The following is a 24,488-nucleotide window of genomic DNA, read 5'->3' on the forward strand; positions in this document are numbered from 1 at the left end:
CTGCACATACATTGTATTTATGTGGTACTGACTCCATTGTAATTGGGTAATTGCCATCTGTTCCCAGCTACATTTTAGGCAGGCTGCAGTCAACCCTGGCTGATCGTCTCTTACTTATGGTGAAATCCTCTCCATCTGCTGCCCAGAGACAGGTTTGCAGATACCTATATTAACCAAAAGCAGCCTTTTATCTTTTGGTATGACATTAAAAAAATAATACATAATGACTGTGATTCAAAGCTGTGCATGTAAACAGGATTCGCATTGTTGGGTATGAAATGTGACAGCCCTGCATTAACACATAACATTGTTGACCATAAGTGACAATGGAGAAAGCTGTTGCTCATGGCTGTCCTTCTCTTTGGTGGATCATCAGCACAGTGTTTGCTCAGACACTCAAGTAATATAACAAAGACTGCTATTGGTAAAAGAAGAGGGAGGGACATGGAAGCTGCCTTATGCAGAGTTGGGTCATTGGCCCATCCAGGTAAGTACTGTCTATGCTGACTGGCAATGGCTCTCCAAAGTTTCAGACAGAAGCCTCTCCCAAATCCTGGAGATGCTAGAGATTGAACGTGGGAATTTGCTGCCCTATTGAGCCACAGCCCTTCCATTGGATGACCTTGAATCCTCGTATCATGAGGCAAGAATAGAGAGAAAAAAACTTCTCTCCACTTTCTCCTCACAATTCACAACTCTACACACTTCTATTGTATCTCGCACATTTAAGTATTTATTTCTGAAAAAACCTAAAAAGCCCCGAACACTTTTCCTCACAGAGAAGGCCAACCTCCCTGACCATCCCGGGGCCTCTTTTCTGCACCCTTTCCAACTCTACGATATAATTTCTAAGATGAAGCAACCAGAAGTATAGACGCATTAGAAAGTATTCCAAGTGTTGATACTTGAAGTTTGGGATCAAAATCTGACATTGAAATTTTCCTGGTTTGATGAATTATGTAAAACAAACCCAACAGAATATTTGGGAAACATCTGCACATCCACAGAATATTCAGAGGATATGTATTTACCACCAACATTTGCACGGGAAAATCATATGCACAAATATATCCAAGCAATGATGCACTAAAGTTTGCAAAAAGCTGTGCTCAAATCAGGACCAAGGCGATGCCAGAGAGAGAGAAATTAGATCTCAAAATGTCTTGCAAGGTCATTTATCGAAAAGACTGACACAGCAGAATATGAGAAAAGCAGGGGGAAACTTCTGAAACAGAAGCTCAGCTGGGAAGGAAGAGTAGGAATTTTCCCTTGCCCAAGCTAAAGGGAGAAAATCAGCTGACAGACAAGACAGTGGCATTAAAAGGACAAGGGCCAATAGTAGAAGCATTTAAATTAAAAGTTCCTGAGTAAGACAAGGTTGCTTCTATGCAGGAAAGTGAAATGTAATTTGTCCAGAGATTTATGAACTTTTAAATTTAAAAGGGGCTCACTTTAACTGTGAGGCTGGCTCCAGGTTTCTGGGGGCTCTTGGCACACACCCCTCTCCTTTAAACTACAACACATTCTGACCATTATAGCAACCTCCTATTGTCAAAAAAAACCCCACACATTCTAATATTTCACTTGTTGCCGTTTTAATTTTTTTCTCCACAGTATAACTTAGAGATAACTTAAACTGCTATTCAATACACACTTACCTGGCAGTAAGTACCATTCAACTCATTGGGACTTACGTCTGAGAAGACATGCATATAGGATTGCACTGTCAGAGGTAGAACTTAAGAGATACTGTATATAACTTACAGAAAAAGTATGTATCAAAACTAAACCACCAGAATAAATTTTACCCCCTCTCCTACAGTTAGAAATGTTTGTCTCATTTCTGTATGCTGCAACAAGGAAGAAAAGTTACTTATGGAACCTTAAAGATCAGATTAGATTAACACTCCCACACTCCCTTAGTTTGAGACAACAATGGTCCATATAATTATATATTTTCTAAGTTCTATGGCTGACAGCACATTCCTTTCAGAGACAGAACTTAATCTGCAATCCTAAACATTCACCCATGAGGCTAATTCTGAGCTGACATGTATAGGATTGCACTCCACCAGAATACATTTCTGCATTTCTGGGGCTGCACTACCTATTAAGGCTATACCAACTACAAATAACCAACCCATTTATTGTGACATAATCTTATAAAGGCAGGAATGGGTTAGTATACTCCGACACATGTTTACTCAGAAGTAAGCCCGACTGAACTCCATGGGGTTTACTCCGACTCTGGTACGTGTGTATAGGATTTCCTAACTTGATTAGTCTTCAACAGTATTACACAGAACTGTTAACAAGGAACCTAATAATCTTCCAGCCCTAGGGAGAAAATGTATCCCCATCCCTGCCAAGCTTGTTCACTTTCTTTACAAAAATGTGGAGTCAGGCGGAAAGGTATTAAGCAGACTAGGACGTGGGAGACAAGGGTTCAAATCCCCACTTGGCCAGGAAGCTCATTGGGTGACCTTGGGCTCGTCGCTGTCTCTTAACTCACCTACCTCACAGGGTTCTAGCTAAAATGGGGGAGGGGTAATGTGTGCAGCCTTGAGCTCCTGAAAGGAAAAGCAAGATACAATTTATAATGTGGCCTTGCTCATGTAGAGAAAAATAAATATGCACAAAGCCAGGAAAGCAGCCCCCCTCCCCACTTTAATTGCAGCTTTCCACAGTCCTGATATTTTGCAGCAAAATCCCCCCACCCCGAAGTTTGTCAACCCTGATGAACAACAGCAAGCAACAAATACACTTAAGCATGTGCAGTTTCACAACTCTCAGCAAAACATACACACAGAATGTTCCTGTTGTTCAGTAGTATTACTGTCAAGGTCTCTGTAATACCTTGATGAAATTTGATCGTTTCAAAACAGCAGCAAAAGAAAACATTTGTGGAAACAGAACGATTTTTTTTTTAATGAATGGGCATAACAATGCTTTGCAAAAGATGCTATGCATGCATAGAGTCTGAAGATCTTTATCAATCCTCAGGATTTGTTCTGTAAAAGTGGGATACAATTTATCATACTTCTACATAGATAAGTCTTGAGTAACCCTCTCTATATGGACTAATACAAAGGAAAGATAGCCCTTATGTCTCTTCTGGTGATGCAGTTTCCAACAAGGGAGCGGCATAGAGCCAACTGTGATAGTGATTTGTGCTTGTTGGATAGTTTCCACTCAGTCCATCAGAATTATTTTTTAAAGCAGTAATAAATATACTGGGAAATTTATTCAAAGCTAGACTGATTAAAGCAGTCAATAGAAGGCAAGAAAGAGGTTTTGGTCTCTAAATCCTTTACAGGCTGTTCCAAGTGCCATGCCCGTATAATGGCCATGATCCTGCCCTCCCCACAAAGGGCAAGAAGCTCAAGTTCACCACTGAGCATGGCCTTGTGTTTATCACAGCCTGTGTGGGGAATAGTGCCAGGCCCACATTGCTGGGCAGCTCCTGGGATGGAGTAGGGAAGCTAATGGACAGCATAGGTTGTTTACTTGTTGGAGGCTGCTGGATGATGGAAGGAGATGGGCAGACTGGCTTGCAACAGGATCAACACCCAATGCACCTGGGATCGAAGTCATCAGACTGCACTGATGGCCGAGGCCACTGAAGGCATGCTGACTCACCTCATTCATCGCTTTGTGCCTCCTGCTACATTTGTAAAAAGGTAAAGGTGTCCCCGCACTTATAGTGCGAGTCGTTTCCGACTCTTAGGGTGATGTCTTGTGACGTTTACAAGGCAGACCGTATATATGGGGTGGGATTGCCAGTTCCTTCCCCAGCCTTTCTTTACCCCCCAGCATATGCCGGGTACTCATTTTACCGACCAAGGATGGAGAGATTCGACTTCCTCCTTCCGTTGGAATCGAACTCTGGCCGTGAGCAGAGCTTCGGCTGCGTTACCGCCGCTTACCACTCTGCGCCACGGAGGATCTACATTTGTAGGTGCTTGCTAACTCCACTCTGCTTGCGTAACTTGGAAGTGCTCTCACAACTCAGTTTTGGGCCAATTATGCACCCCCTCCATGCACTTCAGAAATTAATAGCTGGATACCTGTCTTGGATGTGTGGGATTTTATTTATTTATTTATTTATTTATTTATTAGTCGCCCATCTGGGAGGATATCCAACCACTCTGGGCGACGTACAATCAGAAGTATAAAATTACAATGAACAATAGTTCACCATGGCTTGCCTCTTGCACCTGTGGCACCTGTGCTGTTCCTGGGAGCTGGCTTGGAAGCAGTACAGGTGATCCTGTCTAGTATTTACGAATATGGATGAGAAATTACCATTTTCCTGAGCATCAATGATTTGACCACCATTTACTGCTGAACACACATTTAGTAATATGGAAGTGATCTGTCGAAACCCTGGCCACGCTGTGGAATACAGAAATGGCCCGGGCAGTTGACACGATCGCCCCGGTGCGCCCTCTCCGTTGCAGAGCTCAATTGGCTCCCTGGTTTACCCCGGAGCTAAGAGTGATGAAGCAAGAAAGGAGACGGCTTGAGTGCAAATGGAGGCGAACTCCCGACGGCTGTAATCATGCACTTGTGAGGGTCTCTACCAAACTCTATGTGAAGGCAGTGAGAGCAGCAAAGAAGCAATACTTTGCTGTCTCTATTCAGTCATCTCTTAACCGCCCAGCGGAACTTTATAAAGTTGTCCGGGGACTTTTACACTCTGGTCCCCAGGACGCAATAACACCATCAATTGCCTGCTGTAATGAGTTTGCGCGACACTTTTGTGATAAGATCATGAACATCCGCCGGGACCTTGACTCCATTATTGTAGCAGTTGATCCTAATGAGGTGTCCAGAGCACAGTCTTGTCCTGTTTTACTGGATGAGTTTCAGTTGGTACAGCTCGAGGATGTGGACAAGGTGCTTGGACAGGTGCGGGCGACCACTTCTGCTCTGGATCCTTGCCCCTCATGGCTAATAAAAGCTAGCAGGAATGGAACAGCCGGCTGGGCCAAGGAGGTGATTAATGCCTCTTTACGAGAGGGAGTGGTCCCATCCTGCCTGAAACAGGCGGTGGTGAGACCGCTCCTAAAAAAACCCTCCTTGGACCCTGATAATTTGGACAACTATAGGCCGGTAGCAAATGTTCCATTCCTGGGCAAGGTCCTAGAGCGTGTGGTCGCTCGCCAACTCCAGGCTCTCTTGGATGAAACTGATTATCTGGACCCATTTCAATCGGGCTTTCGGCCGGGGTTTGGTACAGAAACGGCCTTGGTCGCCCTGTATGATGACCTCTGTCGGGAGAAAGACAGAGGGAGTGTAACTCTGTTGGTTCTCCTTGATCTCTCAGCGGCGTTTGATACCATCGACCATGGTATCCTTCTGGAGCGACTTACGGATTTAGGAGTGGGAGGCACTGCTTGGCGGTGGCTCTGCTCCTATCTCGGGAATCGTCTCCAGAAGGTGATGCTGGGGGAACATTACTCGAGTCCCTGGGTACTCCAATATGGAGTCCCGCAGGGTTCAGTTCTGTCCCCCATGCTTTTCAATATCTATATGAAGCCGCTGGGTGAGGTCATCAGGAGTTTTGGAGTGCGTTTCCAGCAATATGCTGATGATACGCAGCTCTACTACTCCTTTTCATCTTCGTCAGGTGAGGCTGTTGATGTACTAGACCGCTGCCTGGCTGCGATAATGGGCTGGATGAGAGCTAATAAACTGAAACTCAATCCTAACAAGACTGAGATGCTGTTGGTGGGAGGGCCCTCTGCCCAGATGGTTGACGTTCGACCTGCCCTAGATGGGGTTACACTCCCCCTAAAGGAGCAGGTACGTAGTTTGGGGGTCTTATTAGATCCGCTCCTGTCACTTGAGGCTCAGGTAGCCTCGGTGGCACGGAATGCATTCTACCAGCTTCGGCTGGTAGCCCAACTACGACCCTATCTGGACAGGGAGAATCTCGCCTCAGTTATCCATGCTATGGTAACCTCTAGATTGGACTACTGTAATGCACTCTACGTGGGGCTACCTGTGAAGACGGTTCGGAAACTTCAGCTAGTGCAAAATGCTGCGGCCAGAGTTCTCACTGGGACAAAGAAATTTGACCATATAACACCTGTCCTGGCGCAGCTGCACTGGCTACCGATATGTTTCCGGGCCAGATTCAAAGTGTTGGTTCTTACCTATAAAGCCCTAAACGGCATCGGACCGCAATATCTGGTGGAACGCCTCTCTCGCTATGTACCTACCCGTTCACTACGCTCGACGTCGAAGGCCCTTCTCCGGGTCCCAACTCATAAAGAGGCCCGGAGATCAACAACTAGATCTAGGGCCTTCTCGGTGGTGGCCCCCGAACTATGGAATGCCCTCCCAGACGAGATACGCCTGGCGCCTTCTTTGTTATCTTTTCGGCACCAGGTAAAAACCTACCTTTTCGCCCAGGCTTTTTAAACATTTTAAATTTAATTTTAAACCTAATATGGATTTTAATTTATAAACTCATGGTAATTCTATTTTGGATTTTTATCATGTTATATTTTCCACACTTGCTCATATTTTAATTGTGATTTTATTTGTTGTACACCGCCCTGAGAGCTTTCTGCTATAGGGCGGTCTAGAAATGTAATTAAATAAATAAATAAATAAGTTCAGACTGATGACTCACCCAGCCCCACTCTCAGAGCTTTATTGAGTATTAGTGCAATGCAACACAGGTGATTCATTATCATAATTATGGGGCTGCAAATAAAACAAATGGTGATAAATCCCTTAAGTGTTTGCAGATTTACATTACTTGCTTTTCTGTATTACTGTGCCAAATGAGAGGAAACAGAGCTAATTCAATCATTCTGTTTTGTGTTCAAAGGAAGAGGCTCCACACTGTAAGAATCATGGCGGTGACATTTTGAAGCTTGCTATAATGTGTTCATGGAACCTCTTCTGCCTTAGTAGTAGTATTATCACCTACCCTTCACTAGCACGTCCCAGGGCAGGTTATAACAGTTTAAAATTCAGTATTAAAAACAATTAAAACAAATTACAATCACAGGAATAGGATGGGTCTTGAAATCATACTTCTCAAGTGCCAAAGGTCAGAGTAAAGATATGCTAGATATTAGGGATGTGCTAGAATTCCGCTCAATTCAGATTTGGTACCAAATTTTCCATGACTTCACTTATTCTCAGTTGCTGAGGACCAGATTTTAATGTAGTGAATTTCCACAGCTATTTTTGAAAATGGACTTTAAAAAAAATAATCTGCCTCTAAAACATAAATTGTAAGAATTATTATTGATATTTCCTTTAAAAATATCGATATCAATATCAATATTTTTTCAGAGCGGAAAAAAAACGGATTGGTAAAAGCAGTGGCTAGCAGATAAAGAAACAGTTAGGTTGATGGAATGCTTTCAAACTAGCATCAGCCAATGGATCCAATCCCTACTATATGCATAGTATTTCAAGTCATTTTAGGGGAACTACATCCAGATTCTCTTCCTTTCAGAATGGAATGCTTAAGTCTATAGTTCACATTTCCCTAAATTTTCCACTGTAGTCTGATGAAGCCTTGATTTTTAACTTGTGTGTGTGATTTATGTCTGAACGTTGATGGAATGCATATTCTTCTCCTTTGCAATACATATCCCCTCTCCTTTATGAGAGAAAAATATAGATTTTTGTTCCTGATTCTGAATAACAATAAAAAGTTTGGCATTGGGACAGATGTAGAATTCTGGAGATGACCCCCCCCCCAGCAAGAGATTTTCTAAGAGGCTCCATAAATCAGGTAAGGATAAAGGGAACGCAGCATGTAAATAACACTTTTCCAAAATGCTCTTCTCAGCTGAATCACATAATCAAGCGAAGTCATATAGTTTTTTTAAAAGTTACCTTTCAACTGTCCATGGTATAACTAAAGGATAGCTTCTCCATTCCTCATAGAATTGTGTCCTGCTCTCCCACTCTAGTTACACCTACACAAGATCACAAGAATTGCAGGCTAGATCCGTATTCATAATTACTAGTGGAGATTAGAATTCTCTGTTCACTCATAGGCATGTATTGAAAGTGTGTTAAAAAAATCCATAATAGGATGATTAATAGCAAGCTGAGTTAAGATCTCAGGGAAAATCAAAAGACCATGTTGTACTTTTGTGGGCTTCCTACTGGCCCACAGCTGAACATATGTCATGTGGTCAACCACACTCTTAGTGAACAGCCAGGTTTTTGCTTTGAGTATCAGGCATCCACTTGGGACACTTACAAACTGTTGCTACTTTGCAGGCAGGATTCAATTACATACTGGCAAATTCAGGTTGTGCAATGGATTTGGAACTCTTGCGCAGCAAGCCCACTTCCCCCTCAAAATCAGACTGTTTGTGGAAAGGAAAGTGACATGACAATACAGTGGAATATTTGCTTCATGCAACATTGTCTAACTTTCCTGCACACAAATCAGGATGAATGCACAATAAACAGTGACCTAGGACCCACCAAAGAGGACATGGTTCTTCCCTCCTATTCAACTCCCTTCTATCTGACTATGGAAGGAAGACCTGAGCACCTGAACTGAAGCCTCTTTTCGCTTGCCAGTAAGGTCTTCAAGGAGAAACAGGCTGATTCTCTGGGTTGCAAGCACAAGGATGGCATGCTAATTAGTGTGCATATATGTGTTTTGGTTCTTGATTGCTGCAGTAATATCTAAATAAAGGTACTGTGACTTAAGTTTGTATCAGGCATCATATACATAGTTAGGAATGATCATAATGTTGGAATATGTGGTTCAACTAAAACTTGTGGGTTGAGGCTGCATGGGGTTAAAAAGGGTAGCTACAGAGGAGACCTCCTGATTGCTAGGCTAATACCTATTTTTTGATCTCCTGCTGACTCTCCCTTCCTGCTAGACTGATATGCATAAGATGTTGACCACATCTCCCCCCTCCTCCCTCCTCCTTTCTCTTGAGAGGGAGAGCAGACATTTTTTCTTTATCTCTCCCTCTCCTCCAAGCATGAGGGCACACAGTAGGCTTAGTGTTTGCATTTCCAACTTAGCTAGTTAGCTAGATGTAGAACTCTTTCCTATCAAGTATGTACTTCCAGAATAAAACAGTTATTTCTTATTTTAAAGCTTAAAGTCTCTGTCTGACTAATTTGCAGGGAAGGTTTAATCTCTAGCAAAGATTCAAACACATAAAGGCTCACTCAGTCTCTCCATTCCCAGTTTCACCACTCTGCGACACATAATGCCAGAGGAAAGCCTTGCTATCCACTGGAATGGCTACAGTCAGCCCTATAAGTTCATATGTGCTTACCACAGGGAAACTATCTGTGCAGCCAGGGAGAGGGGCAGCCACCATTCTGCCAGGACAATGTATTAACTGGCCCAGACAACCTCCAGAATATGAAAAACCGTACAGTCAACAATGACAGTTCAGTTCACACATGCATGTTGACCACTTGATGACTGCAAGTAATGATTTGACATATGTGAATGGATCATTGCATATACAACACCACGAACAGAACTATCATATCACCTCCAGTACTCTGCTTTTCAGCTGAGTCATTTTACACCAGGGGTGGAGAACTGAATCTGGTTGGTGGGCCAGAAATCACATTCTCCCCCCCTCCAAGCAACTTTTGACAGGTGGGTAGGACCACTCACCTGTCAATCACCTGACATCACAATTACATCACAATCACACCTGTCAATGTTCAAAGGAGGTTGCTGTGTCAACAGCACTTTCAGTGCCAATCAGCTGATTGGTACCAGGAGCACACATCAAAGAAGCTTGCTCTGGAGAGAGAGAAATTAAAAGGACATATGACATAAGATGTGGGACAGGTGGGTGTGGTTTGAGAAATACCTTTGCAAGCCAAATTAGGATCCAGGCAGGCCAAATTAGGCTCCCCACTCCAGCTTTACACATTCAGCTGCCACTCATCAAATAAAGAAAAATCAAGTGACACAGACATGTGTGAAGAAGCCCCCAAACTGCTGGATTTACGGATGGGTGAGCAGCCTGGGGCTCACCCCAGAAATTCCTGTCAAATGCCAGAAAACCCTCAGGGGTAGTGGGTAGCAGAAAGCTTCTCCTCCTTAAGGAAAGGAAGGGGAGCATGGGTCCCTCTTCCTTAAAACACTACCTGCTGTTGCCGACTTCCGGGTAAGATGGCGACCGCACAGGCAGCATTATCAAACCTGCTCCTATAAAACGCTAAGTTTCTCTTTTCAAGCCGGCCTTTCATCTACCTTTGCAATCGTAAATCTTTTTTATTACTGGGCTTTAATTACTGGGTAATTGAATGAACTGTTACAAACCTGTAATTTATAGTTCCTGCTTGATTTCTCGGTGGCCATCCCGGCTGTAAAACACTCAGACAACTAAGAAACTAAGATCTGAGCTAAGTAGAACTGGTGTGTGCATAAATTGATTTATTATCTTCGTAAGAGTTCATCTAACAATGGTACTGACAAGGAAGCGGTGCAGAGAGTTGGCAGATAGCCAGTCAACCCAGCCCTTATCTCAAGACATGATGCAAACAAAAATTACTACCTTTTTCCACCAGGACCCAGCCGCACCGTTTCAGAGGCAGGGCTGCCTGCAGAAGCTTCCGACGTCTCCACCTCTGATAATGGTCATTAGACCGCATTAATGATTATGCCTCCTGCCAGGAGGACCCCCATTCCACCCCATTAGGGGTTGAACTGGCTGAAGCCGAATTGCTACTCAGAGGGAACTCATCTGACCATCTTTCGCCATGAATTCCTACATCTCCCCCTCCGTCGTCCATCATGACTCCCTCTTCGGATAAAGGCTCGAACAATGATGTAACTGCCTCACTCCCACCGACTGTTAACTTTATGGGCATTCTTCTTATGGTTCTTGACGAATTGAATTCAATTAAGTCTTTCCTCACAGAAAGCAATGGCCTTCTAAAAACTCTGACTCAACTAGCTAAATCACCTCTATCAATAAAGGCAACACACCAAAACCCAGAGACGAACAAAGTGTGAAGATACAGTCAAATTTAAATGAACCTAATATACCTGCAGCTTCTCTTCAGAAACGTAAACAACGTAAACAACGGGAAAAAAATGAGAAGCAATCTAGGAAATCCAAGAATATTAAGAACTTTAAGCAACCACCTTTCAGAAAATTTAATTTCAAACCTCTGTTTGAAATTCTGAAAGCAATGGAAGTGGCAACATCTCATCCAGAAATTAAGTCATGCCCTTTGGGGACAAATATAACCAATGACGAAAAACTGATACTGAATCAGCATACAGACGTTTCTCCTTCCTTCTCTCAAAAATCCCATGCCCCTCCTCCGTTAAATAGAACAAGAGACGGTCTACTACCAACAAACAAGCTTCTTGACAACCCGGCCACAAAACTTATGGGCAAAAAGGTGATAGAGACTGACTTTTCATCATCCCACCAGAAGTTAGTTATAGAACAAAACAAGGTGGTCCTGCTTAACTATCCCAACTTCCCGAGGTTACGTGGCCACTATCCAAATAAATTTCAGTTTTATGAATATCTAAGTTCATTCCTACCGTCACAATTCCCTATAGCCGAAATAACACGCATCATGTTTCTCTACAGTAATCAACACTCGACAAGAGTAATAATAACCTTTAAGAGCTTGGAAGCAACAAGAAAATTCTACTCATTTGAGCCACATTTGGCTGCCCAAGGTCTATTTTTGGTTCACTGTTTCAAAAATATTGCTCCACCTTTACCTTTGATCTCTCGATCAGCTTCAATGAGATCTCCCATCATCACTTCTAATAGCAATCTCCATGCAAACAATTCGTTGATTGAAACAGACACGCTGTGGCACTTGCCAACTCCTGCGCAGCAGCACTCTGTAAAGAAATCAAATGACAAATCACGTGAGTCTGAAGATCTACAACTAATTGAAGTCTTTTCTGATCTCCCTCTAGAAGAACAATCTAAAATAATTAATTGACTGGATCGCCTGAAGATTGACCTCCAACAACAACAACTTTTGACTTCCAGGCCACACTCCAGATCTGTTTCAACCTCCAATGCCAAAGGAACTTCACCACAAATAAGTGAAGCAATTTGTACTAGTCCGACATGGACGGACAGACGCTACCTCGCCCCAGACGAGATCGGTTCAACAGCTAAGCAAAAGCATTTCTTTTCCCAATGCCACCAAAAAGGGAAACACATTATCTCAAATGTTAGCGTAATTCATCCAGAACTTGATCAAATTTGCCCTATAAATGACGTTGAAAATTAAAACACCACCTTTCAAGAGGAATACATACCTGTACAAACAAGTCAACCAAGTTCATCGCCACTGCCTCCACCACCTTTATTTAGTATTATATCTTGGAATATTGCTGGTTGGAACAATAAGACCTCAGACAAAGAGTTTCTGACCTTTCTACAATCATTCGACATCGCATGCCTTCAAGAAACCTGGCTATTAGAAGCAAATACACTCTTGATAGACGGATTTAAATGTTGGTCTAAACCCGCGATCCGGACAGCTTCGAGAGGCCGCGCAAGTGGGGGATTGGCAATTTTAATATCAATTAAGAGTGATGTTTTAGTTTCAGAAGTAGCAGTCCTGGTTCCCTCCACATGTCACGCTTTAATAATAACGCCTAACCCTCCTCTCTGCCCTTTTGTATGTATTAATGTCTATTTCTCGCCCTGCACCCCTCAATCAAGACCCCAAGCTTGGCTTGAATTCGATGATTTCATCGATTCAATTTACCAAAAATATCCCAATTACAATTTAGTAATTGGAGGAGACTTTAATGCAAGGATTGGTGCCAACTTTCCACACCCTTTTGGGCCTTCGGACTTTGATAATACAGACCTGGCACCCTTACATCGTGTCTCACATGACAAAGTAACCAATAAAAATGGCCAAGCATTATTTAGGAGTATGCTTAATGCCCACCTCCTCTGCCTTAATGGCTCGAAATTTGACAGGTCAAAAGGTTTCTTTACCTGTATTACCAAACGAGGGGCCAGTGTGGTAGATTACATCCTGGTCTCTTCGCAAATGCTAGACCTGGTGAATGAGCTTTCCATCGGCGACAGACCTGACAGCGACCACCTACCATTGATTTTGAAATTATATAACCCTAATATACAGCAAATTCAAAATAACAGAATACCGGACCTAGACTCTTTTCAGCGCCCTAGTCGCTTAAGATGGACGCCGCGTGTGCTAGAAGAGGTCAAACAAATCCTAATGTCACCAAGGTTGATTGAGTTGCGCCATAAAGCCTCTCTCTCGTTAAACGATAGTGGAGATCTATTTGAGCAGATTATTACGCGGCTCCAATCGGCAGTCACTAGATCGAAATCCCATACTACTAGGGCTCGTCTGGGCTCTAAGCCCTGGTTCGACAAAAGCTGCCTAGCCAAAAAGAAACAAATCTGTTTCCAAACACGATTCACTAGACTCCACTTTTCGGAAGTAGCCATCTCTAAACTACAAAAACTAAAAAGAGAACCTCTTTTAAAGTTTAAAAAATCACTATATATTACCTCGATTTGGCAACACCTTGGTAGGGCGGCTTTACAAGGGAACCATGGGGAATTTTGGAATTTAATTCATACCAATCTATTCAATAGACTACCGCTTTCAATCCCCCCAATATTACCAGAAGCGTGGGTATCCCATTTTCAGTCTATTTTTGGGAATTTATCTCCCTTACCATACACTATACCTACATCCCCTACTGACTGTCCATCATGGCCCCCTGTATCTGGAGCGGAAATAGATAACTTAATAACTTCATTGCGCCCGGGGAAAGCGCCGGGACAAGATATGATCCCTCCAGATCTCTACCAGGCTTTCTCATCTTGGTGGCGTCCAATTCTCGCAGTTCTTTTTACTAAAATAAATGAATCGGGATGTATCCCGACTGCTTGGAAAACAAGCATAGTGGTCCCCATTTTTAAAAAAGGCGATCCTGCGTTGCCTAAAAATTATAGACCCATCTCTCTTCTGGATGTTGCAGCAAAGTTATACGGACGTTATCTTTTAAATAAATTGTCTGATTGGGAAAAGGAACAACCGATTATAGCCGACGTCCAGGTGGGTTTTAGGGAAGGGTCTAGCACGATCGATCAAGTCTTCGTCATACAACATCTTATTAGGAAAGTTAAAAAGGGACCGCTTACATCATTATATCTAGCTTTCATTGACTTCACGGCCGCTTTCGACTCGATAGACTGTTCCCTACTTTGGGCGAAACTAGAAAAAGCTGGCATCGATAGACGATTGCTATGGCTCATTCAAATACTCCATCACGACACCTCCATAAGAATTCGCCTGGGTTTAAATGGTTCCCTTTCCCAAAGGATTCCCGTATCGAAAGGAGTTAAGCAGGGATGCATTTTGGCCCCTTTTCTATTTAATTTTTTTATCAATGACATCGTAAACAAAATGGCCTCCCCAGCTTTTTTCCCACCATCGATTAAAGAGAGGAAAACCCCTGTTCTTTTGTATGCTGATGATTTAGTTCTTCTGTCTCAAAACAGGATAGGCCTTAAATGCATGCTTTCTTCCCTTCTAGAATTTAGTAACGCACACCTTTTACAAATAAATTATTCCAAATCCAAAATTATGGTGTGTGGCAAGAACTCCAGATCTAAATATACTTGGCATCTTAATCACCACTGTCTGGAACAGGTAAATACCTTTAAATACCTGGGTACTCATATAAATGACAAGCTGTCATGGTCCCACCAGTTAGCATATATTAAGATCCTAGCAGCCAAGACCCTAGGACAACTGAAAAAAAATTTCTACTCCAGGGGTGGGCAACTGGTAAGACCACTCCTTAATTTATATGTGGCAAAATTTCTTCCAATGATTTTATACGAAGCTGAAATTTGGGGCCCTGTTTTACGTTCTGCTCTGGAGCAAATTCAAAATATTTTATTTAAACAAATTCTGGGAGTACCGAAAGGTACCCCTGCAACACATGTTAGAGCTGAACTTAATCTACCCTCTCTAAAGGCCAGAATAGATTTGATGTTCCTACGGTATTGGCGGAAATTATCATTACTTAATTCACGTTCCTTGGTTAGGCTCTGCTGGGAAGAACAGTTGCAAAAGGGGGGTTGGGCGACACAAATTTCCGTTTTAGCCACTCATTACGATTTAACAGATAATCTCCTTAGCACTCTCAATACTAAGGCTCTCCGTAACCAGATTTTTAACCACGAGGCTCAACAAGACAGAGCAGCTATCTCCATAGCACGTTTTTCTTCCTGGTTCCCACTCATTAAAACCAACTATGAGTGGGCCCCTTACTTAGACATACTAACAAAGCCCTCTCTTCGTAGAGCCTATACGGAACTGAGATTCCAGGTCATTCCCTCAGCGAACTTACAGGGTAGATACCTTGGAATCCCGTACCCCGCACGTCTATGCGTTGCAGCATGTAAGGTACCGGAGGATTTAAAGCATTATATGCTAAGCTGCCCTTTATTTAGTGCCCCAAGAGAAATTTTTTTATCCCCGTTGATATATAGAACCATAGTCATGACGGAGTCCCAGACAGTGGTTTTCCTTTTATCCTCGGATCAACCTCACATAATGGTGACCACCGCAAATTTTGCTCTGGCGGAAAAAAAGCTTGCAGCTAGTCATGTTAAAACTCATAATTAACATATGTTTTTTAAAATGTCTGATCTGTTTTCTTTTATTAAGTTTTATGTGTTATACTACACACTGTTTTATGTATTACTCTTGTGATTCTCTTGTAACAGCCAATGGCTATATACAATTTTCAATAAACAAACAAACCTGCTGTTGCCTCCCTTTCTCCAAAGAAAGACTTTTTCTCTTTAGGGAGCAGACTGAGGAAGCAGGTGGTAGAAGGAAGTGGGGTGCAAGCAGTATTGAGGTAAGCAATGGTTATCTTGATTCTGCTTGCAGTAATTCAAATGGGTGCTTGCAAGGTCACACACCACTGCTTCCAGTTTGAATGTAGCAATCATAAGATCTCTCGATATTAGCTCTATAGACTTTAGAAAAAGCAACATCCATATCTATCACAGAACAAGTGGCTAAAAATCCCACCTCCATCGATCCACGTCCCTTGCATAGCCTCAAAGTTCATTACTAGGAAGGTATATTCCTCCAATGTCAGAATGGAAACTCCAGGAGTTGGACTGAAATAATAGAAAAGTTGCTGAAACAGAAGACCTACAGTTAATCCTGAAGATGGATCTAAACGTTCCTGGAAGAGCTCCTGTATTTGGTATTCACTACTGTGGTAAACCAAAATATTACTAATTACCATAACATCCCACCATGTATCACACGGTTGCGTCACACGCACAACCTATTCAACAAAAGCCACACTTAAGACAGTATGTTTATTTTTAAGTACCAGTAGTTTAAAATATATTTTCCAACCATCAGTTCATGATGAGTCATTCTTCCACTAGCTACCTTCCAGTGTAGCACCAAACCCATACACACACAAAATAAAACAAAAAAAACCCTTGCCTTACATAATTTTAGGTGGTAAAGGGTCTGTATTTTGAGGACCATTAAATACTTTTTTAAAATGAGGCATTTCCTTCAGCTTGCTACTTCTCATTCTCAGGACATACCCCTCTATTTTACTTTCCACAATGTTTGTCTTCTCTGGTTATGCAAACATCTTTTGGGGCAAGATAAAGATGTTAGAACTAATGTCAGCTAACTGGTCTCTAGTTAGAACCATGTCTCTGGTTCTAATTGCCAACTTGCACAGCAAGGTATTTCTAATTAACCAGCTATAACATTCTGGTGTACATCTCTGCCATCAGAATACTTCTCAGGCATACCCCCCCAGTTCATACACTCACCTACCCAGAAATCCTGTAAGACTGGGACATAAGAACATAAGAAGAGCTTACTGGATCAGGCCAAAGGCCCATCTCATCCAGCATTCTGTTCTCACAGCGGCCACCCAGATGCCAGACTTGTTACTGCCCGTACAATGTGACACAGGGAAAATGTGCATAATCTGTATATCCAACTGCCTAATACCTGCAGTACGTCAACCTCTTAGAATGATACTGGGGAACGTGTGGCCCTTCAGATGCCATCAGATGCAAACTCCCAACAGCCCAAGTCAGCATGATCAATAGTCAGGGGTGATGGGAGTTGTACTCCAGCAACATTTGGAGGACCACAGGTTCTCCACCCCTTTCTTGAAAGAGGCAAGCAGGGCCTATTTGTGTAAACACTTATACATGGATGCCCTACTTCTCAGTTCTCACATCTTGGCTTAATAAACCAAGATACAAATGAGCCCCCTGCACCTGCATGCAGTTGCTTTGCCACTCCCTTTGTGCTAGGAAGCTGCAGTAGTTTCCTGTTACATCCAAAATGGGAAACTATGGTTAATGGCTTCCAAACAAGCCAGTGTATTAAGCCAACTTGAAACCATGACTTGATATCCAAGCTCGTATGGAAGTCATTATAACTGTAGTGTGGATACCGGAGGCTCATTAGTATCTCAGCTTAACAGGAAGCTATCATTAATTGCACCTTCCTGGCTTGTTTCCCTGCTCATGTGAAGGAAGAAGCAAAGCAGCTGCATTTGGATGCATGAAGGTCATTTGTATTTTGGCTTATAAAGCTGAAATACAATCATCCAAATGCAGCCAGTGGAAAGAGTCAACAAGCTCACTGTGACAGCCTGCTTCATATTCATTACATAGCTATATACCAGCTGAAGGATCTGTCCTGAACCCTATACTAAGCACCCAGAAAAGGGTGGCTGCATGAGCCAGTGGGGAAAAAATTATTTATTTATTTATTTATTAAATTTTTATACCGCCCCATAGCCGAAGATCTCTGGGCGGTTCACAACATCAAAATATCAACATACAATTTAAAACCACACATTAATCAATTTAAAACATGACTCATTAAATTTCCAAAAAACCTATACTAAACTAAAATACTAAAATACTAAAAATACTAAAATGCTAAATGCTACAATATTGAAATGCTAAAATGCTAGAATGCCTGGGAAAAAGAAACACTGAGGCACCCTGCAATAAGAGGTGACTTCTGGAATGTAATCCAATAGGTGGATTCCAATCAAGAGAAGAATTCCATTGGTGAGGTATCTTAGTAAAATCTTTGACAACCACAAACCTTAGCCAGCAAGTGTAATAGATAATCTGTTTATAGACAAAGTCATTTTGTCATTGCCATTAATATGAGAGACAACAGACCATGCCTGTGCAAACATGACAACTGCTATTGAGCCTTGAAGAGTTATTTTTAAATCACTGTGCATAAATATCAAACTTCACATGTTGGATTCTGGTTTTGGAGGCCCTTGAGCAAGACACTCATAGTAGTCCTCTTTCCCTGAGTGCATCCACCTCTTCTTCCCCATTGTTACCACCACCCATTTACTTCCCCTCTCTCTGGGCACAATCACTGCCACCTCCTAGATAGAGAAGACAAGGCTGTGTGGAGATTATTGCTCCTCCTTCTTGCTCTTCCCACTGCTCTCTTGTTCAGAGACAGTAGGGCCAGGAGGGTCCAAGGATTGCCCTCCTTTTTGGACATGACTGGAGAACCTCAGGCTCCAAATGCAGCTCTCCAGACCATTCTATCTGACCCTTAGAAGCTTCCCTTGGTCACACCTTTTCTTCTCAGCCACACCCTCACTGGCCCTGCATAGACGCCTGGATGTTTTGCCTGGCTGGAATTTGTCATTGAACTTCATGTCTGGATGGAGGATAGTGAAGGGTGTGTGAGCGTGTGTAGAAACTAGTCTACTGTACAAAAGTAAACTTTACATTCAGTGCTAGGCTCACTTTTGCCTCCGCCCACCACTGGCATGTGATCTCAAAAGGTTTCCCAGAAGGGAATGTGGCCCTCAGGCTAAAAAATGTTCCCCAGCCCTGTTCTGGGGCATGGGCCTCAGCAGATGCCAGTTGATGCCAACCCTTGGTGTCAACCCTGAGACTGCACAAATTATCCTTTCTTTTCTGAAAATGCAGATCAGGCACTCTCTTGAACTCTGTAAAAGCATTTGATCTGTGTAAGACATATATGTAATGCATGTGGGTTATCTGTGATGGAATCCTGCTAAGTGGCTCTACCACACTATGCATTTTAAGTCCATTCTCTTCAGCCTATGAATATACCCCAATTTAATGTGTGTAGGCATTACATGCCCAATAAATAACTTCCATTTTGTAGGGCACAGGACACATGTACACTTGTATGTGTGGAAGGTGGATGCAGCTAGGGGTTGGGACCAGTGGGCATGATCCTGATCCCCCCCCCATGTGCACAGATCTACACAGTACAAATGTTTGCATAGGGCTTCATTCTCCAACTAAAATAGGAAGTTAACACTTTACTGTTCTGGAGTTCAGTAAAAAAAAGGTAACATTTAATGGCCAGAAGTAAATGGAACACAAAAACTGATGAAAAAGGCCTACCCCCTCATGAGATACCTGCTAAAAGATCTTATCCATAGTGAAAAAGCACTGGGAGAAAATTACTTTATAATATGTTCATAAATATCTCTATTTTGAAATGGTTTGTTATAGGAAAGCACACTATGTACCAAAGTGCCAAAAAATGTTCACAAACTTAAGTGGAAAAGAACAGATTGTCTCAATCAAGAAATGGCTGACAAATTGTGAAATAGTTAAACTAAACCTAGCATAATATCAGCCCTGTAACTTCAGTCAACTCCTAGTGTAACTCAACAATCCAAAACTGAATCCTGGCGTACACAAAAATATGTATAGTTTGACTATCCACCTTTATACCACTTACTGCAAAATTAGTCCTCTCAGTGCATAAATTGTCCATTATTATTTTTTACATTCCTCTCTCCCATTTGTTTCTATATTTATTTTTTAAAATTTATTTAAAATATTTATATACTGCTTTATAGTAAAAAAAAATAGAGAGAGCAGTGTACAACATAAAAATGTAAAACTCAGCAAAACAGTAAATCAGTTAAAACCCATAAACAAGTAATACATATAAAATCCAATCCGACAGTTGTGTTATATCTTTTGTTCTTATTTCCAAAGCTTGAGAAATTCACCCATTTCCTTCACTGTCCAAATTTTGATAATTTGGTACGGAGTTTACCTATATCTTCATGGCCCTGATCTGACCAAACCTCTGAATTTATACATTCAACTTTAGAAAGACAGGCACTGGCATAAGTTGTTGGTTGGATAAAAGAAAAGTAACACAATCATCAATTGATCTGTGCAGTGTACTGGACAGATAATTGGAGGATGTCTTCTCACATTTTGCAATCAAGTAAAAATACACCAGTACAAAATATGCACAATCCAGAATAGTTGTTAAAGATATCCATGTATTTTTCCATTTAAATTCCTGGAAGATATCTCCACCTTTCTGATTCTAGCACACTTGTAGTTTAGTTTGTATTGATATTTGGGAGCCTGATATCCTGTGTTGATGGCACTGGTTGGTGTGGTATGGGACTGATAAGCGCATGAAATAGCTTTATATCTTAGATGCGTTGGGAGTAAAGCACCAACACATGCAACAAGTAATCTGAACCAGTGGGGGGTGATAGACAGAACAGAAATCTATTATCTCTTCTGATTTCTTCTTTAGAATAGGTACTTGTTTCTTTGTTTTCTCAGGGCTTTGCTCCCCCACTCCTTTTTCTCTTTGTTCTCAGAGATGGTTCCTCCAAATGCAAACCTAATGACTCTGCAATGACCACATGTATATACTGTATGTAGTCAGAATGCCTTTATTTCTCAGTAGAATAAAACAAGTTTCTTTATTCTTTCAACCACCAGCCTTACCACACCAATTCTCTGCACTCCACTGCAATATATATATATCAAACTTTAAGAGGTTATGTGCCCAGTTTACTGAGGGTGCAGAAAGTTTTTGAATGAAAGAATAAAAATTGTGCAGGCAGGCATTACCGGGTGTGCCTTGACCCAAAAGCTGCAATCAGAAAATTTCCATGCATGGATATACAGAATTGAAATACAACTGAAAGACTCCTAAGATTAACATTATCTCTCTCATTGCTCAAAACATGTGATACCTTTCCTCAAACACCCATAATCCCTGTTTTAGCATTACATTCAAATCAGGGATTGTGGTTTGTTTCACTTTAAACAAATTATGCTGATAAGCCAAGCTTTTCTCTTGATTTACCAATCATGGTTTAAGTGTAACAAACCATAATTCCAGAATCTGGACATAATGCTAAGCCAGGGACTTTTTTTTCTTCTGCAAGAAGTAAAGCAGGAATGATCAGCTTGTGCACAGTAAACTGGTTTACTGCAGGGGTGTGGAACCTCAAGCCAAGGGGCCAAATGAGGTCCTCCCAGGCTCTCTGTCTTGGGACTCTCCATGGGCCATTCTCCTTTCTCAGGCCATGCCTCTCATTGGCAATGCTCCGCTTCCTCCTCAAGTTTTTTTGTCTGGCTGGAATGTATCCTTGAATTGTGATAATGCTTCAGAATGGAGGATGGAGATATGGGCGTGTATAGAAACCTTCCCCTTTTTTTTGCATGACTGGAATATAACCTTCTGTACAAAGTAAGAGTCGCATTCATCAATTTCTCTGCCCAATTTTGCCTCTGGCCTTGCCCATCACTAGCATATGGCCCCTGAAAGATTACCTGCAAGTGTACGTGGCTCTTGGTCTGAAAAAGGTTCCCCATTCCTGGTTTATCGTCATGTGTAGATGCTACCACTATGTCTTATACTTGCATCTCTCTCTTCTCTTTACATTCCCTTAGTTTTCCTCTCCACTATCAAAGTTCTGTATACATTGATGATGCTATATTATCATTCAATTAAAAATCATAAACTATATCAATAGAGTAATGGGATTCACAGCTAATCTGTAAACAGAATATTTAAACTCCTTTTCTTTTGGCTTAGGTTTTGTTTCCACTTTAATGGGGTAACTGCATAGTGTTAATAGCTCTGATCAAAGATGGAATTATTGAGTTGATGCCAGGCATATTGTTAGGGCAACACTAACCACTTTTGTGGTCCATCACATCACTTTCTGAAGTATAGTTGCATTAGACAGAAAGAGGCTTAAAGTACTTCCACAAGTCAGTTGTGCGACAGTCAAATCTATTTTTGGAAACTTTAGTGCACGGTACTTTCTCCCACTGAGGTGATTTCTATTTTAAGAATATAGGTGGCTGGTCATGAAGAACCAGAACGATGAAATACAAACACTGCATTGTGCATATCCCCATCTTGAGTTAGTGGTCAAGTGGCCATTAGTCATCTGTGGCATCTTTGCAAGCATGACCTCCCCCTGACCAGCTGCACTTCTAAACACCATGATGAGTAAACCAATGCTGACTTGAGAAGCATATATGGTGTCTTTGGAGACCACACATGGATATTTATCCCAATAGACGCTGTCAATATCACATTTTAATTTCTTACAAATTACTATAAATCTTGTAAATTAGAACTCTGTTATATGTTTTGGAAATGTTATTGAAAAGTATCGTTTGTGGAAGAAGGAAGGACAACCACAAACTAGAAAGGGCTAGGCAACTGCAGCATTCACTTGCTTTTGTTTTCTAAATAAATTATTTCCTGTAATGATCCAAGAACCAGAAGACCAAACTATAACAAAAACACCAAGGCTATAACCCTTTGCTCCCTGGGAGAGTGTCTCAGAGGTCACAGGATTTTCCACAGGAAGGGCCATAGCTCAGCGGTAGAGGATCTGCCTTGCACGCAGAAGGTCCCAAGTTCAATCCCCGGCATCTCCAGGTAGGGCTGGAAGAGACTGCTGCCAGAAACCCTGGAGAGCCGCTGCCAGTCAGTGTAGACAATACTGAGCTAGATGGACCAAGGGTCTGATTCAGTACTAAGGCAGCTTCCTATGTTCCTATGGATTTTCATCTCCAGGGGCATAGAGGTTTTCCCTCAGAGAAGCAGATCTTACTTCCTATGCCTCTGTGAGGCTCCTGAAAGGTCTGCAGACAGTCCAACTCACCAACTAATGTGGGAGCCCCAACATCAGAGAAGGCAAAAAGGAAGCATGATGGCATGGCAGAAACATTCCAGGAGAGGCTGGGGATCCACAGCCTTCCCATTCCACTGACACACCCGTGCAATGGGAAACAAACTATACCTGCCCTGGAGCTGGTGTACTTTATTTTCATCCCATTGATTTCAATGGGAGGGAAACTTTTTAAAAACCAAACAAACTCTGGAATAGGAAACAAGAAAACAGAAAAGCTCCCCTGCCCCATTTTCCACCCTGCCACTGCGACCCCAGTAGGGCATAGGAAAAGGTGGTTCATCTGCCTGCTCCATCCCTCATTTTTGTATTACTCTGCAATTGTTATTGTTACTGTTATTGAAAAATTGTAAGAAATCTGGATTTTATTGTTTTGGTGCCAAAAATGTGGTTCTCGAACTACTGAGGCTGGTAATAATGGGTCATACCCAACACCGCTGTTCCACTTGCACAGCAGATGTCTGGTTGCACAATGGAACTTTCCTCTCTAGTGAAGCCCCCTGCACGCTCAAAATCTGCTCCAGAAGGTTAGAGGACCCTCCGGAGCAGATTTCGATAGCATGAGGGGAGAGGAGAGGAAGGGAAAGTCCTGTTGCATTAGCAGAATTCTGTATGCACAGCCCTGGATACAATCCAGTGTCTATATTGTTTTCAATGATTACTTTGTGGCTGAAATTAGACATGATGTGGTGCGGCCCTGAGTTCAATGAAGAAAGGTGGGATATAAGTATAATAAGTAAATGAATGGAATTAAAGTGTGTATTAAATGAAATAAGTAAACTAGGCATTTATGGTAAACACACAGATTCATTTGCTTAAGAAGGGGGAAATGGGGTGACAACAGATATAACAATACATCCAAATAAGGCAGGATTTGTCTGTATGCCAAAATTGGAAATAATATTCAAACTGTAGAAGCAGTTTCCCCAATCTAGATGTAACACCAAACAATGCTATTTTGCTGTGAACTAAGATGTTAGGGAGACAATCAGACCTCCCTGGTTGTAGGAAGAAGGAAGTGCAAAACCGAAGTCTAAGGCCAAACTGCCAAACCATGATTTGACTGTTAAATCTGAAACAGCTATGTTGATAACATTTCTGCAGTTGTTATGATAAAGTTAAACAAAAAGTCACCACAATAAATGGTCTCATAATGCACTATTATTTTGCAATTCAATCTTGAATATATCCAAGAACAGACTTCTGAATTTAAACTTCACTAAGAATCTTCCATAACACACACACACACACTGAAAATTTTTGCCCACCCTACAGAAATCTGAAGTGGATTCCTTAAGCCCACATGTGACCATGGGGCGCCATGTTCCTTTTAGCAGTGATACTGCAGTGGCTGTTAGAAGCACTTCCAGCAGCCAAAAGCCTGCCTCATGTATCTTATTGTTGTTGCAGAGTCTATAGGAGCCAGGAGGAGGCACCCTTAGAGTAGGGATAGACA

General features: G+C 42.0%; 1 protein-coding gene across 5 annotated transcripts in view; it reads right to left on the reverse strand.

The window, feature by feature from the left end:
• DDAH1 (dimethylarginine dimethylaminohydrolase 1) overlaps positions 1-24,488 on the reverse strand; it is a 194,978-nt gene that overhangs the window by 161,655 nt on the left and 8,835 nt on the right. For 2 of the 5 annotated variants that reach the window (XM_061633535.1, XM_061633534.1), the window contains exon 3: positions 11,726-11,851. The exons of 2 other annotated variants lie outside the window; for them this stretch is intronic. The gene's annotated coding sequence lies outside the window, so the exon portion shown is untranslated. Of the gene's footprint in view, positions 1-7,869; positions 7,892-11,725; positions 11,852-24,488 lie in introns of those variants that run through there. One more of the 5 variants, XM_061633540.1, reaches the window with a different exon arrangement.

Source organism: Rhineura floridana, chromosome 6, assembly GCF_030035675.1.
Source record: "Rhineura floridana isolate rRhiFlo1 chromosome 6, rRhiFlo1.hap2, whole genome shotgun sequence".
Taxonomy (NCBI): Eukaryota; Metazoa; Chordata; class Lepidosauria; order Squamata; family Rhineuridae; genus Rhineura; species Rhineura floridana.